Source organism: Saccopteryx leptura, chromosome 3 (assembly GCF_036850995.1).
Source record: "Saccopteryx leptura isolate mSacLep1 chromosome 3, mSacLep1_pri_phased_curated, whole genome shotgun sequence".
NCBI classification, from domain to species: Eukaryota; Metazoa; Chordata; class Mammalia; order Chiroptera; family Emballonuridae; genus Saccopteryx; species Saccopteryx leptura.
This window is the reverse complement of record NC_089505.1, coordinates 77,834,918-77,857,127: the sequence shown is the minus strand read 5'-3', so window position 1 is coordinate 77,857,127 and position 22,210 is coordinate 77,834,918. Positions and strand designations below refer to the sequence as shown.

General features: G+C 40.5%; 1 protein-coding gene and 1 pseudogene across 4 annotated transcripts in view; one reads left to right on the top strand and one right to left on the bottom strand.

The window, feature by feature from the left end:
* LOC136399322 (zinc finger protein 91-like) overlaps positions 1 to 20,519 on the top strand; it is a 388,962-nt pseudogene extending 368,443 nt beyond the window's left edge.
* Positions 1 to 22,210, bottom strand: part of LOC136399334 (zinc finger protein 91-like) — a 944,498-nt gene that overhangs the window by 721,045 nt on the left and 201,243 nt on the right. The gene's annotated exons all lie outside the window — the stretch shown is intronic.

The window sequence follows — 22,210 nt, the reverse complement described above, 5'->3', positions numbered from 1 at the left end:
TCAACTTGTAGAAGGGATTTCCCTCATGTGCCTTGAGTGTGTAAGGCCTGATTTTGAACCAGCAACCTCAGCATCCCTGGTTGATGATTTATGAACTGTGCCAGCAGTCAAGATCTTTCTCTCTCTTTTTTTTAATGTTTATTTTATTTATTTTAGAGTCAGTGAGAGAGCAAGAGAGAGGCGAGAATGCTGATCTGTTCCTGTGTGTGCCCTGTGCAGGGATCAAACCAGCAACCTTTGCACTTCAAGACCGTGCTCTAACCTACTGTGCTACCCGGCCAGGGCCCAGGCTCTTTTTCTTAATTGTCAGGGTCAGCAGCTTTTGTATTTTCTCCATTGTCCCAGAGGCTCCTGTGCCTTCTCTCCATCTAGGCTCCCTGAGGGCATGAACAATTTCTACCATGAATTAATCACTTTTTTATTATTATTTAGACAATTTAATTTAACAGGGTGACATTGATCAATAAGAGGACATAGGTTTCAGTAAAACACCTCACAGCATTTGAACTATGAATTATGTTGTATTCCTATCACCCGGAGTTCAATTACTTTCCCTCGCCTTATATTTGTCCTTCCTCTTTATACCCTAACCACACCCCTCCCTTTATTATTCTCCCCACTTCCCCTCCTGGTAACTATTTTCTATGTCCTTGAGTCTCAGTTTAACATCCCAACTATGTGTGTAAACAGTTTGTAGGTTTGATACTCGTATTTCACTCAGCATAATGTTCTCAGGGTCCATCCATGTTGTTGTAAATGATACTAGATTATCATTTATTTCTTTGTATGTGTGACAGACAGGCAGGATGGAAAGAGATGAGAGCATCAGTTCTTCATTGCAGCACATTAGTTGTTCATTGACCACTTTCTCATACGTGCCTTGACTGCGGGGCTACAGCAGAGCGAGTGACCCCGTGTTCAAACCAGATGAGCCTGTGTTCAAGCCGGCAACCTCGGGTTTTCAAACCTGGGTCCTCTGTGTCCCAGTTTGATGCTCTATCCACTGCACCACTTCCTGGTCAGGCTATTATCATTTCTTATGACTCAGTAGTATTCCATTGTACATCATCTTTATCCTATCCTCTATTGAAGGACATTTTGCTTGTTTCCATGCCTTGGTCACTGTGATTTACGCAACGATTGACCTGGGTCTGCATGTATATTTATGTATGAATATTTTTGAGTTTCTGTGTAGATACCCAGTAGAGAGATGGCTGGGTCATGGTAGTTCTGTTCTTAATGTTTTGAAGCATCTCCATACTTTCTTCCACAATGGCTGTAACAGTTTATGTTCTTATCCAGAATGAATGAGGGTTCCTTTTTCTCTACAGGGTCACCAGTACTTGTTATTACCTGGCTTGTTGACAGTAGGCAATCTAACAGGTGTGAGGTTTAATGTCATTGAAGTGTTGATTTGCATTTCTCAATTAGCTAGTGAAGATGAGCATTTTTTCATGTATCTGTTGGCCAATTGTATGTCTTTTTAGGAGGAGTGTATGTTCAGGTCCTCTCCCTATTTTTTTTTTTCCTCTCCCTCTTTTTTAATTGGGTTGTTCACTTTTTTGTTTCTGAGCTTTGTGAGGTCTTTATTTATTTTGGATGTTAACCCCCTAATAAGAGCTGTTGTTTGCAAGTATCATCTATTTCATTGGCTGCCTATTTATATTGTTTTGTTGTCAGTTTCTTTTGCTGTATAGAAGCTTTTTAATTTGATAGTCTTATTCCTTTATTTTTGCCTTTACTTCCCTTGCCATTGGGGTCATATTCATAAATTGCTCTGTATGGCCAAGGTCTGTGAGTTTAATACCTATATTGTCTTCTATGTAATTTACTGTTTTAGCTCTTATATTTAGGTCTTTGATCTATTTTGAATTACTTTATATGCAAGGGGAGGGGAATGTTTCATTCTATTGCATGTGACTTTTCAGTTCTCCCAGCACCATTTATTGAAAAAGCTTCCTTTTCTCCATTGTGTGGTTTTGGCTCCTTTGGTGAAGGTGATTAGTCCCTATGTATATATGTGGTTATATTTTTCGGCTCACAATTTTTTTCCATTGGTCTGTGGGTCTATTTTTCTACCTATACAATCTGTTTTGATTACCATGGCACGGTAGTATAATTTGAAGTCAAGTATTGAAATACTTCTGGGTTTTTCTTTTTCTCAGAACTGCTTTTGTTATTTTTTTTGTTTGTTTGTTTTTACAGAGACAGAGAGTCAGAGTGAGGGATAGACAGGGACAGACAGACAGGAATGGAGAGATGAGAAGCATCAATCATTAGTTTTTTGTTGCACAATGCAACACCTTAGTTGTTCATTGACTGCTTTCTCATACATGCCCTGACCATGGGCCTTTAGCAGACCAAGTAACCCCTTGCTTGAGCCAGCGACCTTGGGTCCAAGCTAGTGAATTTTTTTTTGCTTAAACCAGATGAGCCCATGCTCAAGCTGGCGACCTCGGGGTCTTGAACCCGGGTCTTCCGCATCCCAGTCTGGCGCTCTATCCACTGCACCACCGCCTGGTCAGGCTGGAATTTTTTTTTTTAGGGTACATAGAATCATGGTGAGTCTTTGTTTCATTTCTTTAAAAAATAACTTGGGGATGTCGATGGGGATTGCATTAAATTTGTATATTGCTTTGGGTAAAATGGCCATTTTTACTATGTTGACCCCTCCAATCCTTGAACATGGAATAATTTTCCATTTCATGGTGTCCCTTTCAATTCCTTTTAATAATGCTTTGTAGTTTTCTCCATACAGAAACTTTACATTGCTTATTCCAAGGTATTTTATTTATTTATTTTTGTTGTTAAAACTGTAAAGGGAATTTTTTTTTTCAGTTCATTTTCTCGAGTTTCATCTTTGGCATATATGAGAACAATACACTTTCATATGCTGATTTTTTATCCTGCAATTTTATTGCATTGACTTATATTTTTCAATATTTTTTGGTGGAGTTTTTGGGGTTTTCTTATTTTCTTTCTTTTTTTGTCAGTGAAAGGAGGGGAGGCAGAGACAGACCCATGGATGTCCCTGACGAGGATGCACTTGGCAAGCCCACTAGCTAGGGGCTGATGCTCTGCCCATCAGGGGACCTTGCTTCATTGCAATTGGAGACATTTTTTAGCACCTGAAGTGGAGACCATGGAGCTGTATTCAGTGCCTAGTGCCAACTTGCTCCAATTAAGCCATGGGTGCCGGAGGCAAAGAGGGGCGAGTGAGGGGGTCGAGTAGAGAAGCAAATGGGCACATCTCCTGTGTGCACTGACAGGGAATTGTACCCGGGACATCTATATGCTGGACAAACTCTCTACCACTGACCCAACTGGCCAGGGCGTTGGATGTCCTATATACAGGATCATATCATCTGGAAAAATGATAGCGTTACTTCTTCTTTCCCAACATGAATGCCTTTTCTTTCTTTCTCTTCACTGATGCTCTGGCTAAAACTTCTAGCACTATGTTGTATAGGAGTAAAGACACTGGGCAACCTTGTGTTGTTCCTGATTTTAGTCTAAAAACTTTCAGTTTTTATCTGTTTAGTATGATGTTGGCTGACAGTTTCTCATATATGGCCTTTATTATGTTAGATACTTATATATTGATAAGTAAAATAAAAAACCACAGAAAAGGAGGAAAAATATAAAAGGAAAAAAATCACAAAAATAAATATAGTAAAAGTATAAAACTTAAAGATAAAAAAATTCAAATGAGAAAAAGAAAAATGAAAAAGTAAAATGAAAGTAAATAAAATGAGGAAAAGAAATAAAATATTTTTTTCCAGTTTATGAGGTTATTTTTTTCTGGTAGGTGTTGCTGTACTGCAAATTTTGGCTCTGAGATTCTTGGGAAGAACTCCTATGACCTTCCTGTTAATGATGTAGGCAGGGCTGCAGTCATTGGTGTGTGTGGTATGTTGTGAGGGTTTACAGGTCCAGCTTTATGGCTTGGTGGCTTTAAGTTTCTTGCAGTGGTGATTTGAGGTCTCTGGGCCCTCCTCCCCATGTCTCAAGAAACCAGGAGACCCGATGTGGAGTAGCTCTCTTTCTCAGTGGAGAGAATGGCTCTGGAGAGCTAGCTGTGGGGTCTGCCACTGACACTCTTCCTACTCGCAAGGTGAGCGAGTTGGCATCTGGGAGGATGAGATGCTGCACTTTGTCTCGGTGTAGAGAGTGGGCCATAGGCAGACCACGAGAAGTGTTGCCGGGACCCTGAGCCCAGCTCACCCCTCTCCCCACCTTAGTTCAGCACTTCCTCTTCTGGCTCTCCACCTGTCCTATCTGAAGAAGGCTCAGGCACCGTGGACTTCACTGTTCATTTCATAGTAAACAAGACCCAGGCAGCATGGCTATTACTCATTCCCACAGAGCAGCAACCCCCCCCCCCCCAAAACTGGTTAGGCTGGTTTCTCTCCTCTTTAGAGCCGACCTTGAGGGCATTATATCTTCCACTCCCATTTTCAATGTTTCATTCACTCAGTTCATTCCGTGTGGGGATCTTTCACGTGCACTGTGAGCTCAGATGGGGTTACTTTACTGCGTTACAACTGTTCAATTTGATGTAATTTTAAAGGGGGAGATCAGGGGTATCTCTCATCCCACCATTACTCTGTAATCAGTTTCTTTTTCTTTTTTTTGGGGGGGGGGAGACACAGAGAGAGTCAGAGAGGGACAGATAGGGACAGACAGACAGGAAGGGAGAGAGATGAGAAACATCAATTCTTCGTTGCGGTTCCTTAGTTGTTCATTGATTGCTTTCTCATATGTGCCTTGATCACGGGCCTTCAACAGACCAAGTAACCCCTTGCTCAAGCCGGCGACCTTGGGCTCAAGCTGGTGAGCTTTGCTCAAACCAGATGAGCTCACGCTCAAGCTCGCGACCTCGGGGTCTCGAACCTGGGGCCTCCACATCCCAGTCCGATGCTCTATCCACTGTGCCACCGCCTGGTCTGGCTGTAATCAGTTTCAAATACAACAGATATCTCCTTTGTGACATCAACTTGGGAGGGCAACTTTGTCCAACATCCTAATGAGGATGAGTCAGAGCTCGAGAATCAGTAAGAAGGGAATGTAGGTTTCAGTTTCACGTGGCTGCGGGTCACCTCTGTGGGACAGGATTAAGGAAATGCACCCTCAACATGTCAGAATAGCTGAATAAGTTCTGACAGAGAAGAGCAAGTAGAAGAGACTTGCTCACTAGATTGCTGAGAACATCCTGCCCTTTTTTTCCAGGGACAGAGAGAGTGTCGGAGAGAGGGATAGATAGGGACAGACAGACAGGAACGGAGAGAGATGAGAAGCATCAATCATCAGTTTTTTGTTGCAACACTTTAGTTGTTCATTGATTGCTTTCTCATATGTGCCTTGACCGAGGGCCTTCAGCCGACCAAGTACCCCTTGCTCGAGCCAGCGACCTTGGGTCCAAGCTGGTGAGCTTTTTGCTCAAATCAGATGAACCTGCGCTCAAGCTGGCGACTTCGGGGTCTCGACCCTGGATCCTCAGCATCCCAGTCCGACACTCCATCCACTGCACCACCGCCTGGTCAGGCACATCCTGCTATTTTAAGGGAGTGTTAAGGTTCAGAATGTGGAGCATACATGTGGATGGACATTTGCAAAAATTATTATTTTTCTGATCATTTTCAGATAATTTCCTTATGCATATTGTGTCCCTACAATGTCATAGCAGAGCTCTCCACGAATGTGTATAAAAATTTTCAAAAAATTAAGAGACAAAAAATGAATTGCTTTAAATTCTTTTCTGTTATTATGGATGTTCTTGCTACTGTGTTTATGAAAAACAAGTACACCTGACCAGTAGGGGGCACAGTGGATAGAGCATTGGACTGTGACACAGAGGACCCAGGTTCAAACCCCCGAGGTCACCAGTTTTAGCATGGAATCATAGACATGACCCCATGCTCACTTCCTTAAACACAAAGCACTCTGGCTTGAACCCAAGGTTGCTAGCTTGCCCCAAAGGGTAAGCAGTGGGGTCACTCACTCGCTCTGCTGTACTCCCCCCCCATTCTCATTAGTGCACATATGGGAAAGCAATCAATGAACAACTAAGGAGACGTAACTAAGAACTGATGTTTCTCCTCTCTCTTTCCTGACAGTCTGCCTCTCTGACTCTCTCTGTCAGAGAGAAAGAAAACAAAATGATTATCATTCACAAGTGATTCATGAAACTACAGAATCACAATACCTTTCATTTTATTTTCTATCATTTTATTTTACTTTATATTTAAGGTTTTTATTAATTCATTTTAAAGATGAGAGAGAGCAAGAAAGAATAAATAGGGAGAGAGAGGGGTAGGAGCAGAAAGCATAAACTCCAATTTGTGCCTTGATTAGGGAAGCCCAGGGTTTTGAACCGGCAACCTCAGTTTTCCAGGTTGATGCTTTTTCCACTGCACCAGCACATGTCTGGCTCTATCACTTTCAAATTGTACCTAATTCTTCTATTATGTCTGTGTGCATAACATGTTAACATTGTTTGAGCTATTTTTTCTTCTTAAGAAGTTTTTGTTATCACTTATGGAAACTTCTAGAGATGTTTATGAGGTTTCTTATGAGTACTGGCCAGTGTTTGTACATTTATTTTGAGAAATTGTACATTAACTTTCAAGTAAAACGCAGTGTCTTTTCTTCGCTGTATGTTTGTTTCACAAAGCAGTCTCACAGGAAGGGAAGAAATACCTAGTTCTAAGATTACGTATAGTAAACTTGTGGTTGCTATGCATCCTATTCCTTGAGAACAAGAAATCCTTTTAAAATCTTAGCTCGAAGTTATATATGCATTTTTCTTTGTTTTCTTTCTCTGTGCTATCCAGGAGTATGGCATGTGGACTGGAGACATTGGTGTCACTGATAAAAAGAGAGCTTGTTAGCTGTGTGGAAACACAGGCCCCATCTCAGAACTCCTGAGTGAGAATCAGCATTTTTAGAAAACGGCAGTTCACTGTTGCCCACGTCAGAAATGAAGAAGTACTTACACTTCCACCTGTGACTTTTCCACCTGACAAATATACACAACTGATCATGAGTGATACACATACAGCACTGACAAATCCACATGCCTGGGTTGATACCTTCATTGTATTGGTAAATTTTAGAGAGAGAGAGAGAGTGAGAAAAGCCATAAACTTTCTATTGCACTTATGTATTATATATTGGTTGATTTCTTGAATGTGCCTTGACCAGGAATTGAACCTACCACATTGGTATATCAGGAGAATGCTGTATCCAACTGACCTACCAGGTCACACTGATGCCTTAATTTTAAAATTCATCTTCTTATAAAATCAATTCTGCATAATGCATTTTTAGACATGTTACTCCATGTTAAAAAATAAGTTAGAGAATATTCCTATGTGAAAGATTGAAAAAATAAAAGACGACAAAAAGATTTTGAGAAGGAGCATTGTCGCCTACCCAAGTAGGTGCACGGTAGATAAAGACACTGGCTTGGGACACAGGTCTTAGATTCCAAGCCCTGAGGTCACTGACTTCAACCTAGGATCCCTGGTGTTAGTGTGGGGTTGTAGTCATTCACCGATGGGTGCTGGCAGGAGCCCAAAGGTTGCTGGCTTGAGCAACAGGTCACTGGCTCACCTAGAGCCACCTGGTTAAGGCACAGATCAGAAAGCAGTGAATGAACAACTAAAAGTCCCACAGCTTGAGTTGATGCTTGTCATCTCTCTCAAACCAGTTTGTATGACCCTCTTTCTGTCACACACACATACAGAAAAAAATATATATTGCTGGGTGAAATGATCTTATTGGATCATTTTCTCTTAGGAAAAAACCACTTCTAACCCTGTTTTCATGTTGGATGGCATTATGAACTGAGACTGCGAACCTCTGTTAATGTGTCTTTTCTTCAAGAAACCATTGACCTTCAGGGATGTGACCTTCAGGGATGTGGCTGTAGATTTCTCTCGGGAGGAGTGGGAATGCCTGGACCCAGCTCAGCAGAAACTGTACATGGATGTGATGTTGGAGAACTACAGGAACCTGGTCTCCCTGGGTGAGGATGACTTTCTTCCTGAGTTTATTCTCTACTTGCGGCTTTTTGTTTTCTTCATTAGGGGGAACATCACATGGGAGCTTCTGCCTTGCAGGGTAGATTTCAGAGTTCTGCCATCAGGGAACAATTAGGGGGTTTGGTGGTGTAGAAACAAAGGCTTCATGATGCATGCTGATTAGAACTCAGTGTATGAAAACTTACATGTTGTCTAGAACAATTAAGGTGTTTTCAGAAAACTGTATTTTGGTAAGTTATTTTGTAGAACATTGTAATATTGTACCATGTCTTCTGACCTGGGCACATAATGAATTAGAAATTGGAGCTGTGAAGGAAAATGACAGTATCCTTCCACCCGGGTAGGTGGGATGAGGAAGCAGATGAGGCAGGGAAGAGATCTAAAGGTCACAGAGGAAGCCAGACTTTAAAGTGTGGCTGGGAAGCTGCTGCAGTGGAAAGGGCTGTGAGAAGCCCAGGTTTATCCTGGTTGCTATCATAGAGGGACAGCTCGTCTCCAATATGTCCCGTGTTCCCACATCCTCTCAGGACTCTGCTTTTGCTCTAGTGACCTCCATCATCACATTAGCAGTGGGATCCAAGTCTTCCCCTTGGACTGAGAGCTGCCATGATGACTCCTCTTCCATAGCTTTGGGCACCACAGAAAATCTGTGCACGTACCTGAGGAATTACATGATAATCTGTTTTTTCTCATTTGGAGTTTTTTTATTTTTTTTGTGACAGATACATAGACACGGACAGAGAGACAGGAAGCGAGAGATAAGAAGCATCAATTTTTTGTTGTGGCACTGTAGTTGTCATTGATTGCTTTCTTTTATGTGCCTTAGTCGGGGGCTACAGCACAGGGAGTAATCCCTATCTCATGCCAGCGATCATGGGGTTTTTTTTTGTTTTGTTTAGTTTTTACAGAGACAGAGAGAGAGTCAGAGAGAGGGATAGACAGGGACAGACAGGAACAGAGAGAGATGAGAAGCATCAATCATTAGTTTTTCGTTGTGACACCTTAGTTGTTCATTGATTGCTTTCTCATATGTGCCTTGATCATGGAGCTATAGCAGACTGAGTAACCCCTTGCTCAAGCCAGCGACCTTGGGTCCAAGCTGGTGAGCATTTGCTCAAACCAGATGAGCCCGCGCTCAAGCTGGCAACCTCGGGGTCTCAAACCTGGGTCCTCAACATCCCAGTTCGACGCGCTATCCATTGCGCCAACTCCTGGTCAGGCCCTCTCTTTGATCTTATGCTCAAGCCAGCAATCCTGTACTCAAGCTGGTGAGCCCACGCTCAAACCAGCAACCTTGGAGTTTTGAAAATGGGTTTTCTATGACCCCATTTCACGTCTATCCACTACACCACTGTGTGGTCAGGCCAGATTTATCATTTCTAATCTATGGATGTTTCCCACAAGACCTTACAGAGCATAGACTCAATGATTTCATCAAAACACAAATCATCTCACCAAAGTATGAGCATGTAATTCTGTTTAAATTTGAAATGTTCTTTTGCTTAGTATGAATTATTGTTTCAAAATTCTGGTCTGGACCCTAGCACTTTGTCTCAGTGGGAGAGTGTCAGCTTGGCATACACATGTCCTGGGATGGATTCCACTCAGGGCATACAGGGGAAATGACCATCTGCTTCTCCTCTCTTCATCCTTCTCTCTCTTCTTCTCTCTCTTTCACTCTCTCTCACTCTTTCCTTCCTAAAGCCATCTCTTGTTTGGTTCCAGTGTATTCTTGCCTGATGAAGACGGCTCTGTGGTGTCTCCACCTCCAGCACTAAATATAGCTGACTTGTGACCATGGCCCCAGATGGATAAAACAACAGCTCCAGAAGGGGTTTCATGTGCATCACATCGAGGTGCATGCACGAGTCTATCTTTTTTTCTTTAACTTGGAAATGAAAAAAAATATATTTCCAGTCTCTATTTTTTAATTGTCTGCATTAGAGTAATTTCATGTCTCTGTGTATCTCATGGAGTCCTTCAATAGTTACTGCCATAGGCGACCTTAGAGTATTTTGCCCAGGAGGTAGAAAAGTGTCCACTGTACCTGCTTTCATCACCGTCATTCTGTAATTCTTTCTTGTGCATTTGAGAGCTGCTGGGGCTGTGTCTTTCTCTTTTTACTTTTTGATGAGATTTTTGTCATATTTGTGCATTTGGATTCACAAGTGCTGATATAACATGCAGAATTGTTCTCCTTTGGTAAGAATTGGGATGCAGCATTATTGGGAACTTCATATTTAGGAAGCGCTTTGTTCCTTAATTGAAGTTTGTTTCAGGCAAAGTCAATGATGAGGTTTTTCATTTGTTTCTCAGCATGTGTCTTTTTATGGTGTGCTTAATCTGAAATGTTTAAAGATTAGATTTGATTAGTCTGTCCATAATTCAGAATTTTGTAATGCTTTTTTTATTTGGAAATGAAAGTTATTTTTTTTTAGGTGGATTACAACCTACACATTTTTGTAAGAGTAGCTGAAAAACATAAACCAGAAAATTTTCTCATGTCACTTAAATCTTTATTACAATTATACTTCATAGTTATTTTTGAATGATTTGAATGCATTATCTAAGAAATTATTCTGCTGTATCATGTCATGATGAAAAATTATTGCTGTTTGAGGGTACACTCAGTTATAAATTATAGTTAATAAAGAAGGATTTTGATCACTGAAACTTATACAGTATATAATTTTCAAAATTCTACAGATCAAATTTTTTTTTCTTTTTCTGAAGCTGAAAACGGGGAGAGACAGTCAGATAGACTCTCGCATGCGCCTGACCGGGATCCACCCGGCACGCCCACCAGGGGCAACTCTCTGCCCACCATGGGGCGACGCTCTGTGGCGACCAGAGCCACTCTAGCGCCTGGGGCAGAGGCCAAGGAGCTATCCCCAGCGCCCGGGCCATCCCTGCTCCAATGGAGCCTTGGCTGCGGGAGGGGAAGAGAGAGACAGAGAGGAAGGAGGGGGTGGGGTGGAGAAGCAAATGGGTGCTTCTCCTATGTGCCCTGGCTGGGAATCAAACCCGGTCCCCCGCACGCCAGGCCGATGCTCCACCACTGAGCCAACCGGCCAGGGCCTACAGATCAATTTTTTGTTCTTGATTTGCTTTTCATTTTTCACTCAGTATTATTTTGAACTAATTTCAAGTGTACAAGATAGTGGTTACATCTTAATATACTTTATAAAATCTGAAAGTGTTCCCCATTATATTTCCGGGACCCAGCATAGTTAATACAGTATTATTTACTATAGTCCTCATGCTGCACTTTACATCCCGTGACCATTCTGTAACTACCAATGTGTTCTTCTCAAGTGCTTCTACTTTCTGCCCCAGCCTTCCAAGTTACCTGCCCTCTGACAGCAGTCACTCTGTTCACTGAACCTGTGACTCTCTTTCTGGTTATTTATTTATATTGTTCTTTAGATTCCAAATATAATTGACATTATATGGTACATGTGTTTCTTTGACAGTCTTATTTCACTTAGCACAATACCTTCTATGTATGTGTGTCCATGCTTCTCCAGATGCTATGGTTTCATTCTTTTTTTTTTTTTTTATTCATTTTAGAGAGGAGAGGGAGAGACAGAGAGAGAAAGAGAGAGACAGAGAGAGAGAGAGGAGAGACAGAGAGAGAGAAGGGGGGAGGAGCTGAAAGCATCAACTCCCATATGTGCCTTGACCAGGCAAGCCCAGGGTTTCGAACTGGCAACCTCAGCATTTCCAGGTCGACGCTTTATCCACTGCGCCACCACAGGTCAGGCTGGTTTCATTCTTTTTTATCATCCTTTTATTTCTTCACATTTATATTCACATTTTTAAATATTTTTTCTTCATTTTACAATGACCCTGATCTTTTTTTTGTTTGTTTTAAGATGACCATCCCCCACTTTTTTTTTCTGAAAGAGAGCAACGGAAAGAGATGAAAAGCATCAACTCGTAGTTGAGTCACTTTAGTTAGTTGTTCAGTGACTACTTCTTATATGTGCCTTGTCTTGGGGTCTTCAGTTGAGGCAGTGACAACTTGCTCAAGCCAGCAACCTTCCGATTAAGCTAGTAACTATAGAATCATGACGATCCCATGCTCAAGCTGGTGACCTTGATATTATTGTTTTATTTTTAATTAATTTATTTATTTTAGTGAGAGAGAGAGGGGCAGTCGGATAGAGAGTGATAAGAAAAATATCAACTCATGATTGGGGCTCCTTAGTTGTTCATTGATTGCTTTTTTATATGTGTCTTGACAGGGAGCTCCACCTGAGCCACTGACTCCTTGCTCCAGCCAGTGACCTTGGGCTTCTAGCCAGCGACCATGGGGTCATATCTATGCCAGTGACCTACTGGGCATAGATAATCCTAAGCTAGTGACTCCACAGATAAACAGGTGTATCCACACTTTAGCTGGCGACCTTGAGATTTTGAATTGGTTCCTCAACATCTCAGCTGACAATTGTGCCACCACTGGCTAAGGCCTGGTGTCCTTGCTCTTAAGCTTTTGAGCCTGCACTCAAGGCAAATGAGCTCATGCTCAGGCCAGAGAGCTCAGGGATTGAGACCTGGTACCTCGGCATCCTAGATTGACACTGTATTTGCTGCACCACCAGTCTTGGTGTTTCTGGTTTTGATACCTGTCTTCAGTACTGCAGTCTGCTTGAACAATTACTCACTTTTTTTAAAATAGCCTTTACGTTACATTCACCATGTATTGCCATTCTCTTGGCACTCTGTCATGCAAAACAGAAATGATCTTTCAGGAAGCAGCTACACAACCAATTCATTGAACATACAGTACTGTCATTTCTGTGTTTCTTCAGAAGGAACTGGTAATTGGAAGTGTTCTTACCATATCTCCCTTGTGTGCTTTGGTTTTTCAGCATTTATTGTTAATATGAGATGTAAGTTTTTATGCCTATCTGATGTGACTTTTTTGATTATTACCTTTCTTGGTATTGCCTGGAACTCTTAACCTGCCTTTGGTGTACTTAAAATGTAATTTTGTCACTACTTGCTGGTATATCCATTTACTGTGTCATAACTGTCATATTTTGTATCTCTCAGCTATGCCATCTGAAGACAACCAGACCTTGTTACAAAATCCAGGCATAGAAGATTTATTCTCTAAAACAATACTGGTAAGATATGGAAGGTGTGGTTTTGATCATGTAAATGTAATGAAAACCTCAGAAATTTAGGAAGAATGGTAAGAGGAAAGGAATGTGTACAGAACTAACCTGCCGCAATTTGTTTTGTTGTTATTTATATAGAGTGGTACTTTGACTCATGAGTTTAATCTGTTTAATGACCATGCTAGTGACTCAGTTTGCTTCTGTGTCAAATCGAATTTCCCCATTTAAATTAATGAGAATGAATTAATCTGTTCCAGCCTCCAAAAACAGCACGAATTTTTTGTTTTACGTATATTCTTTAATTTTTTTTAGTTTTTATTTTTTTGTGCTTTTCTGAAGTGAGAAGCAGGGAGGCAGAGACAGACTCCCGCTTGTGCCTGATCAGGATCCACCTGCCATGCCCACCAGGAGGCAATGCTCTGCCCATCTGGGGCATTGCTCCACTGCGGTCAAAGCCATTCTAGCACCTGAGGTGAAGGTCATGGAGCCATCCTCAGTGCCCTGGCCAGTTTTGCTCCAATGGAGCCTTGGCTGTGGAAGTAGAAGCGAGAGATGGAAAAGAGAGAGGGAAGGGTGGAGAAGAAGATAGGTGCTTACCTGTGTGCCCTGACCGGGAATCGAACCCAGGACTTCCACATGCCAGGCCAATGCTCTACCACTGATCCAACTAGCCAGGGCCACGTATATACTTTTAAATAAGAAATTGTACTTTATTAGTAACAAATACACACTCACACACACACAATAAGCAAGAATGTAAAGATATAAATGTATTGACCTTCAAGGTCAGGCAAAGATGCTGGTGGAGGGGAAGGAGACTGTCGTAGGTGATTTTCAATTCATGTGCTGTTGCTTAACATAGCTTACTCTCTACACACTAAACGCTACATTTAATTGAAACACTTAACTTACAGCTATGTATGATATGTAACTATTTCTAAATTTAATATTTTCTTTCTTTGCTTAATTATCAATTTCTTTACTGACTTTTGGCTTTTTTGCCACTTTCCTCGTTTTTATGTAGAGGCTGTTTCAACAAAAACCTTTCCATGGAAGTTTGTTTCTTCCTCCCTTCCAGAACATTCGGCAGGCCATTTAGTGGAGGGTGGCAAAAACTCATGATTCAAATATCCGCTCGTGAATTAAAGCAAAAAATTCCACGAGTGACTACTCATCTCTCAAGTTGCTTTAAATTGCTTTAAAGTGCTCGTATGTCAAGATACCACTGTATTTAGAGAGAGAGGTATGGGGAAAGAGAGAGGAGACAGGGACAGTCAGAAATATTGATCTTTTCCAGTATGTGCCCTGACCAGGGATTGAGCCTGCGACCTTTGCATACTGGGATGACAGTGAAACCAATAGAGGGTATTGGCCATGGTGGGACAATTAATATTATTAATTTTTTAAGTGTTTATTCCTCTCTGGCCTGTTAACCATTCAGTAGAGCGTTGTCCTGAAACAACACTTGATTTAATCACTGTAAGGACACGTGGGATAAGCAGCCAATGAATGGACAACATGTTGAAGCAACAATGAATGCTTCCCTTCCTGCTCCTCTCTCCCAGCCTCTCTCTGTCTCTTTGAAAATAAAAAAGTTGAGTCTCGCCTGGATAGCTCAGTTGGTTGTAGGATTGTCCTGGAGCAGATTTGCTGGTTTGATTCCCTAGTCAAGGTTCATACAAGAGCACATTAATGTTTTCTATTTCTTCCTACCCTTCTCAAAAAGGAAAAAATAACTTATTGCATTGATTTTATCAAAAGAGAGGAGGAGAAAAAGGTGGAGAGAAACAGGAACATCTATCTGCTCCTGTATGTGGCCTGGCTGGGAATCGAGGCAGCAACTTCTGTGCTTCAGGATGCTTCTCCAACCAATTGAGCTATCTGGCCAGAGCGGGACTATTATTTGTGTTTAACTCGTTTTTTTCTAAATAGGTAATAAATATTACACATTTGTGCAACTCCTTCTTTAAATAAGCTACATTGTCATCAGTTAGTTTCTAAAAATGCAAATTGGCTCTGGTTCATTTCCTCAGTGTTTGAGTGGCCAAGAATGTGGATGTCCTGGGTTCAATTCTGGGTCATGGCCTACAGGAAAAGTAACCATCTTCTTTACCTGTCCCCCTCTTGCTTCTCTCTCTCTCTCTCTCTTCCCTTACCACAGCCATGGGTGGATTGGTCGAGAGAGCTGCCCTCAGACACTGAGGATGGGTCTGTGGTCTCTTCTCCAGGCAGTAAAAAAACGGATCCATTGCTGAGCCATAGAGCAGTGTCCCCCCTAGATCAAAATATTAACCCTTTGTGGGCTTGCCCAGAAGACCAAAAACTATTCTTTTACTATTACATGTTTTTGAAAAGTAAATCTGGAAAATTTAGGAAGTTATGTAATCTTTGGAGGAAATCATCATTCAGTTTGTTTTTCCATTTCAAGATCTATAATATTCATTAATTTTGGAGCCAATTTTGTACAGTAAACATGGTTTAATAGGTATCAAAGTGTAGTTATTTGGGAATAAATGTAAATGTTAAATGAATTATACCTTTCAGTAAAAGCATATCTATTTTTGATGATTACCAGAGTATACATAATGAAGACAGAAGTTATCAATGCAGTGAACATTGGAGAACCTTTAAACAAGAATCAATTTGTAGTCAAAATGAGAAAACTCCGTTTCCCAAGAACCATTATGAACATGGAAAAGTGTTTGACCAGATGTTACATTCTAATATTCATCGGCTTATTCATGTTGTGGAGATAACAAACGAACAAAGTAAATGTATTAACTCTTTTAAACAATCTTCAGGTCATACTGAAAAAGAGAATATTCATACTGAGGAGGAAGCTTACACTTATAATTTATGTACTAGAGCTTTCAGTGAAATATTCAATGTGAATATATTTAAGAAAGACAATAGTATAGAAACACTTTATAAATATGAAAAATCTGGTAAGACATTTAATTGGCATTCGTGTCTTAGTTTACATGAAAGAAATATTCACACCAAAGGGAGACCTAACAGATTCAGAAAGTGTGGCAAAGCCTTTAGACATTCCTCAACTCTTTTTAACTATCAAAAAATTCATACTGGAGAAAGGTCTCATAAATATTTAGAATGTGGCAAATCCTTTACCTGGAAATCAAAGCTTAATGTACATCAAAAAATTCACATGGGAGAGAAACTGTATAAATGCAGAGAATGTAACACAGCCTTTAGCTTTTCTTCAGCTCTTACTATACATCAACAAACTCACACAAAAGAGAAACCATACAAATGCATACAATGTGGTAAAACCTTTAGCTGTTCCTCTGCTCTTACTACACATCAAAGAACTCACACAGGAGAGAAACCATACAAATGTAAGGAATGTGGCAAAGCCTTTAGGCATTCCTCAACACTTACTTACCATCAGAAAATTCATACTGGAGAGAGGTCTTTTAAATGTTTAGAATGTGGAAAAACCTTTATCCGTAAATCACACCTTATTCAACATCAAAGAATTCATACAGGAGAGAGACAATACAATTGCAGGCAATGTGGCAAAGCTTTTAATCGTTCCTCAGCTCTTACTGTACATAAAAGAACTCACACAGGAGAAAAACCATATAAATGTAGAGAATGTGGCAAAGCCTTTAAAGATTCCTCCACTCTTACTGTACATCAAAGAACTCACACAGGAGAGAAACCATACAAATGCAGACAATGTGGCAAAGGTTTTAGTCAACCCTCAGGTCTTACTAAACATCAAAGAACTCACACAGGAGAGAAACCATACAAATGCAGACAATGTGGCAAAGCCTTCAGCAGTTCCTCAACTCTTACTGTACATCAGAGAATTCATACTGGAGAGAGGTCTCATAAATGTTTAGATTGTGGCAAAGCCTTTAGCTGTTCCTCAGCTCTTACTGTACATCAGAGAATTCATACTGGAGAATGGTCTCATAAATGTTTAGATTGTGGCAAAGCCTTTAACTGTTCCTCATCTCTTACTGTACATCAAAGAACTCACACAGGAGAGAAACCATACAAATGCAGACAATGTGGTAAAGCTTTTACTCAAATCTCAGGTCTTACTGTACATCAGAGAACTCACACAGGAGAGAAACCATATGAATGCAAACAATGTGGCAAAGCCTTTAGATGTTCTTCAACTCTCATGATACATCAAAGAACTCATACAGGAGAAAAACCATACAAATGCAGACAATGTGGCAAAGCCTTCAGCTGTTCCTCAACTCTTACTGTACATCAGAGAATTCATACTGGAGAGAGGTCTCATAAATGTTTAGATTGTGGCAAAGCCTTTAGCTGTTCCTCAGCTCTTACTGTACATCAGAGAATTCATACTGGAGAATGGTCTCATAAATGTTTAGATTGTGGCAAAGCCTTTAACTCTTCCTCAGCTCTTACTGTACATCAAAGAACTCACACAGGAGAGAAACCATACAAATGCAGACAATGTGGTAAAGCTTTTACTCAAATCTCAGGTCTTACTGTACATCAGAGAACTCACACAGGAGAGAAACCATATGAATGCAAACAATGTGGCAAAGCCTTTAGATGTTCTTCAACTCTCATTATACATCAAAGAACTCACACAGGAGAGAAACCATACAAATGTAAACAATGTGGCAAAGCTTTTACTCACCCCTCAACTCTTACTAAACATCAAAGGATTCACACAGGATAGAAACCATACAAATGCAGACAATGTGGCAAAGCTTTTACTCAACTATCAGGTCTTAATGTACATCAAAGAACTCACACAGGAGAGAAGCCATACAAATGCAGACAATGTGGCAAAGCTTTTACTCAACTCTCAGGTCTTACTATACATCAAGCAACTCACACAAGAGAGAAACCTTACAAATGCAGTCAATGTGGTAAAGCTTTTACTCACCCCTCCACTCTTACTAAACATCAAAGAACTCACACAGGAGAGAAACCATATAAATGCAAAGAATGTGACAAAGCCTTTAGGTATTCCTCTGATCTTACTGTAGATCAAAGAACTCACACAGGAGAGAAACCATATAAGTGTATAGAGTGTGGCAAAGCCTTTAGTCGTTCGTCAAATCTTACTGAGCATCAGAAAATTCATACTGCAGAAAGGTCCCATAAATGTTTAGAATGTGGCAAAACCTTTATCCAGAAATCAAACCTTACTGTACATCAAAGAATTCACATGGGAGAGAAACCATAGAAATGTAGGGAATATGGCAAAGCCTTTAGAATTTCATCAAGTTTTATTAAACATCAAAGAGTTCACATTGTAGAGAAGCTCTATCAATGCCCAGAATGTGGCACAGCCTTTAATGGCTCCTCACACCTTTCTCGACATCAGAGGACTTACACTGGAGAGAAGAGTTACTAACAAAGAGAATGTGGAAAAGCCTTTTGCCTGTCCTGAAACGTCACTCATCTTAACCCTCATTCTGAACAGAAACCTTACATTTATAGTGTATTAAGGTTTTTGCTTGGCAGGGGAATCTTAGTAAACATTCAAGAATTCATTGTCAGAAGAAAGAAGCCTTGATAAATTTGCAGGTTGTGGCAAATCGTGAAATGACTTTCACCTTCCTAAACAAGAGAATACATACCAGAGAGGCACCTTGCAAATGTGAAGTATGTGGCAAAGACTTTTTAATGAAAACTTACTGCACATCGCAGAATTCATAATGGAGAGAAACAGTAAAAATGTTAGAATTTGGCAAAATATTTAACTTTTATTAAAAGCTCGTTGAGCATCAGAGAATTAAGCCTTAAAAGGTAATTTATGTTCCAAAGTCTTTGTCCTGATTTCTATCTTAATGAACATCTGCTAAGACTGGATAAAAGAGTAACAGACATAAAGAACATGGGAAAGCTTTACATGGTATGCAAGCCTTACTGCACCCCTGTGATCGATAGAATTTCTCCCACCTCATGCTTTCGCCATGTTTCACCCTTAGCTGTGTTCTTTGTGTAACTTACCAAATAGTTGCTTTTTATGCTTTATTTTTAACAACCTAAAGTTAACTTTAGAACACCAAAGAGTCTGCAGATGGATCCTATTATATGCTTGTGCTGTGGGTCCTGCTTCTCTCTTCCGGCATTGTCCCGTGGCCTCTATGGGTAGACTCAGGCAAGTTCTGCTGTTCCTCCAGGGCTTGTGAGTTAATCATGTGTTTATTTTTCTCTGCCTTGTAGTCTCTTTTGTAACTGCTGCTCACCCTCCTGTATCACAGTACTCTGCTTCACAAATTCTAGTAATTGAAAAGAATCCACTCTAGTATAATTAGGAAGTTATTTATAACTGTTGATCCTATGTGTGTTATTTTGTATATCTTTTTTTTATTTGAGTCAATGGAAACAAATTTCCATGGTTTGATACACAAAAATGCATTATGCACATTAGTAACCTGACGATGTAATGTAGAAGTAAGAGGACTGAGGAATAAAGAATTGTGTGTGTATGTCTTCATTAGGGTAGGGAAATAATGCATCAACATAGTAATTCAACAAAGCTGATAGTTACTTGACAGGTACAAATCTCACATATTTCTAATGTGAATGATTTTCTATATATTGCATTTCTGTATACTTAACTTTTCCCCCCAAATCACCACTCTTGGTTATAGAAACTCACTCTGCAGTTATCTCTTTTATTTTAATAAAGAACCCACTATAGTTATTTCTTCTTTTTATGGTCATAGAATGTTACTTATATGACCTGCTTCGAGAGTTTAAGACTGGCTTCCTTGGAATGTAGTGGCATAGAGAAGTCAACTGGAAAATGCAGGTAATTTTGCAGAGATCACACAACGTTTCATCTTGTTTAGTGTATTTCATTTTTTTCATTGGAGAATAACAGCATTATATCAAAGTTTTAAAAATATTTTTGGCCCTGGCTTGTTGCCTCAGTGGTAGAATATCTGCCCGACATGTGCATGTCTAGGGTTTTATTACGACTCAGGACAGAACGGAAAAGTGCCCATCTGCTTCTTAACTGGTTCACATAAAACAGAAGCATCTTGACCGACTTTCCCATCACAGCTGCTCTGACCTCCCTCACCACATTCAAACTGAATTCCTGAGTGTCTACAGACTGTCTTCAGTGCTGACTCCATTGAACGTCACCTTCACCACAGGAGGCAGTAAATATGAGCAGAGTTATTCTCATGGCTTTTCTATGTACACAGTCCACCATGAGACCTCTCACTGGAGTACAATTCTCTGCAGAGTACATTCCGCGGGCCCTACACAAATTGGTGAAATAACATTTTCCCTTTACTTTCATCCTGTCGTTTGATCTGGAGAGGGTCTCTTGTACATACCATATATATAGTTCTTCTCATGTCCATTCAGGTACCCTGTGACTTTTTTTTTCCATTCAGTTTTGTGAGAGACAGAGAGAAGGACAGGTAGGGAAAAACAAGATAGGAAAGGAAGAAGATGAAAGGCATCAATTCCTTCTTGTGGCACCTTAGTTCATCAATTGATTTCTCACATGTACCTTCCCTGAGGAGGATACAGCAGAGCAAGTGACACCTTGAGCCCTTGGGCTGAATCCAGCAACATTGGGCGCCAACCAGCAACCCAAGGTTTAAGCCAGAGACCCTGGACTCCTGTCCACTATCCCATGCTCAAGCTAGTGACCGCAAGGTTTCAAATTTGGTTCCTCTATATGCAAGGCCGGAGTTTTTTCCAGTGCATCATCACTTGGACAGACCCTTGTGACTTCTAATTGAAGCATTTCTTTTTTCCAAAGTGAGATAAGAGGAAATAGGTAGACTGCCACATTCACCCTCACTGGGATCCACCTGGCAAACTCTGGGGCTGATGCTCTGCCCATCTGGGGCCATGCTCACAACCAACCTACTTTTAGAGCCTGAGAAAGAGATTCCACAAAGACATACTCAGTGCCTGCGGCTGATGTGACCAAACCAACTGAGTCAGGACTGAGGGAGTGTAAGATACAGTGATAGAAGAGAGGGGTAGGGCTGGAGAAGTAGATGGTTGCTTCTGTGTACCGTGACCGAGAATCCAACATGGGACATACACACACAGGGCCCATGCTCTACAATTGAACCAGATGACCAGGGTCTTAATTGAAGCATTTATTTTCATTTTAGATTATTAAAAGATATAGTTTTTGGAATTTTGAAATACAGTAGTACAGTCATAGAAGGGGATTTTAACTTTTAATTGACATCAATGGCTAGATCTCCCAGACAGAAAATAACAAGTAAAGAGCTGTCTCCAGTGACACATTATACAAAATAAAATTGCATTAATTGAAGTATTTCACCCCAAAACAGAAGTATATACATTCTAGACATAATGAAAACAGAATGCTCTCTAAACCTAGAGACACAGTTTCATTTGTCTTCCTAATGACCACAAGAAAAATAAATCAATGTATAAACAATGTGCATCAATACACCTCAACATTCCACACTAGACTACCTGGAAACTGAACAACTCCCATCAAGCTGAAGCCCTGTAGTTTGTGCTGTAACAAAATTACCATAAAGATACTGTTGCAGGTAATGACTACAAGACACAAAACATCTTTAGATGCAAATAAATATGAAAACTACATACAGTGACTATAGGAAGCAGAAGGAAACTGTATTCAATATGTACTTTCTATACGCTGTTGCTTTTTGGGATGGGCATGTGCATAGGAACTAATATTGAGCAGCTTGTACTGTTGCAGGACAGGACACTGAAAGAGCTAACAAACTTTGGTGCTTTACTTTCAAACCTTCCTCCTAGGAATTCCTGGTAATGGTGACAATTACTTGAAATACACTCAAGACACAACAGGTGTCAGTGGATCTACCTCTGGCCATGCAGTGAACATAGACAATAACCTTGCATCCAAACACTAAAGAAAATGGTTCGCCTGACAGTTCCTGGTCAAGTGGGTAGGCAGCAACCTGGGATGGTGAGGTTTCAGTATCAAAATCCTGAGGTCACTGACTTGAATGTGAGATCAACTGATCCCAAGATTCCCATGGTCATTGACTATAGCAAGAGATCACTGCATCAGCTCTA